Source organism: Paramisgurnus dabryanus, chromosome 23 (assembly GCF_030506205.2).
Source record: "Paramisgurnus dabryanus chromosome 23, PD_genome_1.1, whole genome shotgun sequence".
NCBI classification, from domain to species: Eukaryota; Metazoa; Chordata; class Actinopteri; order Cypriniformes; family Cobitidae; genus Paramisgurnus; species Paramisgurnus dabryanus.
In genome coordinates, this window is record NC_133359.1 from 28,077,590 (window position 1) to 28,083,589 (window position 6,000).

Consider the following 6,000-nt stretch of genomic DNA (forward strand, 5'->3'; position numbering starts at 1 on the left):
CTCAAACTGACGCACCACCTCAACGTCATCGTTCTTAGCCACCCCCATCTGTTCGCTGATTGGTCCTGCAGATTTTTGCAGGAGAAAACAAAACTCTACAGAGGGGTCCCAGACGTAGTACTGAAGCGAAATGAAAATTAAGCGGAAGCACGTAGGTGGGCGGAGCCAGGCTAGTAGAGCACTCCATTAAGACAAAGTGCGAAGCAATAAAAAAACTCCCTGTCATATTGGATTTTGTTTGTGGCAATGCCACCAGCGGTGTAGTCAAATTCAATCCGCAGGAAAAATAAATATTAAGAAACATCATCAAAAGGTTCAACCACACCATGCTGTGTAATTCATGATTTATATCCTCCAAAGAACATCCACATATGTAAAAAGCCAGACTTAATTAAAAATTTGCCAAAATCTGGTTTTATATTTATATCTAGTCATGATGTCAGGGTCCTGACAATGCAATGTTTCATGTGGGTAATGCGTGGTCCAGTATTGGTTATATTAGACCACGTTTATTTTTCATGTCTTTTCACTTTTTACCCACTACCTTGCTTGTTATTACTTTCACCTGTTTCCCTCATTAGTTCTCCCTGTTAAAAGTCCGTGCTCTTTGTTCTGTCTACGTTCGTTTTGCTTTGTTTCTTGCCTGTGAGTTACCTGTGTCAGTCTAGACAAATTTAAGTTTTTGTATATTTAGTGTTTAGTCCAGTACAGTCCAGTCCAGTTTATTGTTAAGTCTAGTCTAGTTTAATGTTTTAGTATGTATATCTTGTTTTATGTGGTTTGCCCCATCGTGGGCTTTTAGTTTCCCGTTATGTTTAATAAACTTTAGTGTTTTTCTACCCGTGTCTGTGCTTGGGTTCATCCGCCTTGCTTCACCCTGACAGAACGAACGTAGCATTTAACTCTTTCACCGCCAGCATTTTTTTAAAAAGTTGCCAGCCAGCACCAGCGTTTTTCATGATTTTCAAAAAAAATGTATGCCTTCCAGAAAATGTTCTTCTTTAAAAATATAAACATACAATATACCAAATGAAAGAACAGACCCTGTGCTTTCAAACAAAAAAACTGTTTCATCCTACCTTCAGTGGTTCTTTTGTAATCAGCTTTTGAATATGGGTAGGTTTCTGCAAAAACACCACATTTTGAGCAAAAAGCAGAGATAATTCCATTTTTGTGACGGACTTTTCATAGAGATCCCATTCAGAGCGATCTTTAAAACAGACACGGACATGCAGCCGCTTGCCATAGGGCAATACTTCCGGGTTTAAAAAGTTGCGGAAGGGCGCCACCTGGTGGATAATAGCTGTATTGCGATGACGGAAAATCTTGTAATTGACGGGATATCTCGTCAATGGCGATGAAAGAGTTAAGAACATAGCAGACCACAATGAGCACTTCACCGGAGGCCCTAAGAAGCTGGCAGGCCCATCTCCTTTTCTGCCTCAGACAGGAGGAGGCTGATGTGCTGTCCTTCGCTGTTATCTTCCATGCTGCTGCTAGGGACTCGGGGTTCAATGAGGAGGAACTAAAGACCATCTACAACCACTGCGTCAACGAACCCTTCAAAGCCAGGGCTTCATGGATCAAGTCCGATACACAATAAATCGTGAAGAGCTCAGGGGCCCAACTGTGGCGAGACCACCTGCCCAACTGCTATCTGTTCCTGAGTGCTGCATCCTGGTCGTCATGTCCCTGGAGGACCCAGTCCTGCCCATCGTGAAAGCAATGTCCTGTCAGTTAGCCTTCATGGTAAGCAAGAGAGGAGGATTTTGTGGGAGTCAGCATCCAAGGGATGCTCCACGGAGCAGGTCCCTCTCACCACAATGCCCACAACACCTACCACACTCTCTGCGCCGCATCTGAGGAAGAAGAGAAGAAAGAGATCCTCTGCCGCTAGCTGCTACCTTCCTGGTCTCTGCAGCGCAGTCGACACAGCCTGTGCAGCCAATGCAGCTCATTGCAGCGTCCCCTGTCTCTGTCCCTGTCTCGACTCCGCTGCCAGTTGCAGCACCCCCGGTCCATCCGGCATTCCTGCCTCAGCCCTGCCACAGTTTGCCTCTCCCAAAACCCCCACTAAACCTACCATCAAACCGGCCCGGACTCCTCGTCCCAAGTCCTCAAACCCTGCAGCCTGCGCATTCAACCCAGCCCGCCCAGCCTGCGCAGTCGACCCAGCCCGCCCAGCCAACCTAGCCTAGCAGTCAACCCAGCCTATGCAGCCCGTTGCAACGTCCCCTGTCTCAACTCCGCTGCCAGTTGTAGCGCCCTCTGTCTTTGCTCCGCTGCCAGTTGCAGTGCCCCCGGTCTCACCGGCTCCATCAGCCGCATCCTCCTCACCCTGACACTGCGTAGCCTACCATTTGAATGGCAGAATGTGTGTAAGCAATAATTCTAATATAGGCTAATCAAACTTTTATCAGTATATTCTGTTAATCACGCACACGCTCACTCACTTATAATGTATATTATAATGTGTTTGGACATAAATTTGTTTTGGCAGTGTGTGAATACAATTAAAATACAATTTTTAAAACCTACTCGGTCCTTTTTAAAATCCCCATTTCACCAAAGCAGTCTTTATTAGGCATGCCTTCTTGATTTTCTTAGGAATTTGATGTCACACTGATAAAACCCCGCCAACGGCCGCTGAATGAAAGTCCGATATTACCATAGTTTTTGCCATCAATTAGTGGTACACATTCCACCATTTTCTCAGCGCATCTTTGAGAAATTAGACATATTTTAGCCAAAAGCGTTCACTGTCTTTTTTTTTTTTTGTTTAACAATTTTTATTGATTTTCCATTAAACCATGTAACATTTTTACAACACATTTTGGACCAGATGTATACAGGCAAATTATGATTGTGTTATACAAATAATGATATCTGTGAAGATACCACCCAACCCATTACCCCAGATTAACCCTTTAAGTCCAGATCTGTCCAGGAATGATTATCCATTGAAGTCCTGATCCAACTAAAGATTGTTAGCGCAAATATAACACAGAATAATGTAACAAAGTATTTGATTACAAATACAGTAAAGGAATAAGAAAAAATAAATAAATAAAATAATAATACTCATGAAAATTAGATATTTAGATTAGTACAGTCAAATACGTAAAAAAAAGAGGGGGGAAAGAGGGTATTCAATTCTTTGAAAATGTTCCCAAATATTTATAGGAAAAAAAAATAAAAAATAAACATTATATATAATATTAATAATAATCCCCAGAAGAGATATTCATATTCTCACATACAGCCCTGCACTCTTAAGGAACCTAATCAGTTCCCCTGGCCTTACTCGCCTCCCTTACTCCAGGTCCCAGAACTAAAGCCAAACTATAGCCCGAGCATCCTGCTCTTTGTAATTGATCTTTCCACTGCTCCCTGTGACTCTACCAACCCTGCACTGAGTGCTGTTCAGCAGTGTTTGCCCAATTCTAAGCCTGGCAATGACAACTTCATCCCTCCTGCATCCTCCCACTTTAGCTTCTCTCCCAACCTCTGTGTGGATATTATACATGTGCCTCCCTTTGGAACTTGAGACCAGCATGGGATGCTGGTGCTAAATGAGGTTTTATTAACAAGGTTCGGGAGGAAGACTTTCAGATAATTAAACACAGGTGGAAGCACTCAGCAATCAACCATAAGAGGGTACATTTAGACTCAGCAGTACCCTCTCCATTCTTCTATTCCTAAAACCACTTACACAGGGGGGGAGTACTCTGGGTTCGGGCCGAAATCCGAGCTCGGAGCCCTCCCTCCAGACAGCACGCCAAATATGCATTAAACCTTAACCCCTCATATTGTGTGTAAGTGTGAACTTGTGAAAGGTGGTTTGGTGCTGTTTTAACTGGTGCTAATGCTGGTTTAGCTGGTGCTAATGCTGGTGCTGGTTTACCTGGTGTTCACTAGACTCAGTCAATATTAAAGATCTCAAGTTTCTATTTTCACAGAATGTTTCAAACACACCATATAATGTATGTTTCGTCTTTTTTAAGAATGTTGCATTTTCTCTGAATATTTCATTACTGTATTGTATTTTTCTATTTAATTTACATTTGCACAATGACTCATGAGCTACATAAATGGTAGGTCTCTGACTAAAGACTGATAATAGTGGTCAAAAGTAAAAGCAAAAAATAGATCTGTATTATTAAATTGCAGACAATGATTTTGGATAGCAAGGTTGGCTTGTACAGTATGTTTTGTGTGAAATAGGTGCGGTAGGGGGCCCAACCTAGCAGTTAGGGCGCACTCACATTATCCAACCAAACCAAACCATGCTCCAGCGCGATTGTCACCCCTCCCTACTCCCCCAGGTGCACGCACTCACACTGTACTTCTTATCGTCATTAAGATGCGATTGTTTTAAAAAAGCAGGAAGTAAAGCGCTTTCTTAACACTGGAACCCACCGTAATGTTAAGTCTGTGTTTTTTTATTCGGAGTCGTTTGGTGCGCGATTACAGACAGCCCTCTCACATGTCATCATATTGCTTAGTTGATCTGTCACGTGTGCAGCTCGGACATTCCCGTAACCCCGCTGTGCGCATCAAAAGGTTTTTACGGAGGCAGATGATGGTGAGTGGGCGCGCAACTGACGTCTTCACCTTTTAAATCGCGGTCAGGCGCGATTGCGCTCACACCACAGCCTTCCGCGCCTGAGCTCAAGTGAACCGCGCTCCGGCCCACCTCTGCAACCCGGCCGCGGCGCGATTAATCAATCCGCGCCCGGGCACGGATCAGAGCGATCACACTAGTCAATCAAACCAGGCTTTGGGGGTCAAACGCGCCCTAGCGCGGTTTAGTTTGGATATTGTGAGTGCGCCCTTAGTTAACTGTTTAAAGTGGACCATTGAAATTTTTAAATTTTGTTGAATGTGAGTATCATGTGATGTTTGACCAATTTCGTTTGAACAAGATTTTATTTTTCTAAATTCAACTTTATTCAACTTTATTACTGTGTGTTGTGGACTACATATAAACATCTGTGTAAAATGTTCAGGTAGTTCTAAATTAAAATTAAATGTAAATTTTTCCTCTTATGTTTGTGAAATGACCAATGTTTTGCGGATTTTGCAAGGCATATGTAAACGTATGACCTCAGCTAGTATAAAATGTTCACAGTAAATTATTTATATTAGCAATATTAACTAAAAAATAACTATAAGAGGACTGAATCAATGAAATCTGCATCAATTTAAACCATTTTAAGAAATGAATGAGTATCAAAAATGTATCTGAATGAACACAAAGTCTTAACTAAACATAGTGTTATGCAGCTGAAGGAGTATTTGGTCTAGTGAATATATTACATATTCTAATATATACAACACAATAGTATTGAGAACTGCATATGTAAGAAAATTGTATTAATTCGTAACTTTAAGGCTAACTTACAAAAACACTGGTCTGTTGTGTATTTTGTTCACTGTTATACAAAAAATAATGAATAAATACAATAGTAGGAACAAACTAAACAGTACTCACCATGAAAGAGGATCATACAGCAGATGAAAAAGAGAGCAACCAGCAGGTCTTTTATAATGCAGCCAATGAATCACATGACAACATATCAAGAACAGGAAGAGTTTAAGAAAAAAACTTCATAAAATGACATACTGTACATGTCCTCTGCGAAAAGCCACCACCATTAAAATTCATAAAATACACGATTTAAACCAGGGTTTTTAAAAAAATACACCTATGTACTAAAATAGTGTACCCTAAAAATGTATATTGGTATAAATTTACACACGTGTACATATTTGAACCTTTAAAATACCCTTTGGGTAATGCATTGTAGGTTTTAATTCCATTTTTTATTTCTATGCTCTTTTCAGTTCAGTTCAGCAAATGTACTTCATGTTCCAACATCTACATTAACTGCTTTTGTGTAAGGAGAAAAAATTCTCAAGATTACTGAATACAACTGAATTCAGTCAACCAGAAATACCTGATGCTTAACTATTAGCAGGGCCAGACGGAATCTGATG